The sequence below is a fragment of the Microtus ochrogaster genome, linkage group LG2, assembly GCF_000317375.1.
Source record: "Microtus ochrogaster isolate Prairie Vole_2 linkage group LG2, MicOch1.0, whole genome shotgun sequence".
In the NCBI taxonomy this organism is placed as follows: Eukaryota; Metazoa; Chordata; class Mammalia; order Rodentia; family Cricetidae; genus Microtus; species Microtus ochrogaster.
Window position 1 is genome coordinate 19,910,643 of NC_022028.1, and position 1,006 is coordinate 19,911,648.

The window sequence follows — 1,006 nt, forward strand, 5'->3', positions numbered from 1 at the left end:
ATACCCCTCATACTCCACAACTGAATCTACATTCCTGTGTGGGTTCTGAGGACCAGAATCAGGTCCTGATGTTCATGTGGTAAACACTTTACCCACTGGGCAGAACCTTCTGCTCAGTTACTAGTGCTTTGACTTAGGGTAGCATATTCACCAGTAGGGCGCAGCCGTTACTGTGGCCACAATTGAGCCACCATTCATTGAGCAGTTCAGAGGTGCAGAGTCTGGTCCTCATGATGAGACACAATGATGTCTATCCTCATGCACAGTGCACCAACTCAAAAAACAAATCTCTTATCCCTGAGTAAAAGCATACTTAGTGTGTGTTTCCTATCCCATGATGGAGACAGCTGAGCATGTCCAAACTGCACCCTACTTGCTCTTTCTTTTTCATGAGGCACAACACGGATGGATGTGATAAAGATCTCTGATTCATCTCAAGTCTAAAAAGAGCATTTGATAAATGTGCCATAAAATCCTCGGGTCACTGTCAGTAGCAGAGTTCCAACTGGTGCGATGCCAAACCCACAGAGGACAAGGCCTCAGGACTTCAGGGAGACACAAAAATGCATTTTTCAATGTAATGTTTATCACTAGTAATGAACACAGTTCAGCTGGATGTATAGAACAAGAACATGTTATTGTTTCAAATCAATATAAACTTCTACATGAAGAAAATCATCCATATGCTAAGCAGGTGAGTGTATGTCTTTACAAGGAATGCAAAGAAATTTTTAAAAATGATTCATTGTGCTGAGTTCTGAATTCCAGCACTCAGGAGGCAGAGCAGGCAGAACTCAGTCGGTTCTACAGAGTGAGTTCCAGGACAGCCAGGGTTGTACAGAGAAACCCTATATAAACAAACAAGCAAGCACAAAGAAATAAAATTGTCCATTGTACAGCGTGGTCCAGGGAACTTCCTGAGAATACTCACATTGTGAGGAGCTATCTCGAATCTAATCTCTTCACATGATTTCTTCCTGAGAATACTCACTCTGTAAGGAGCTAT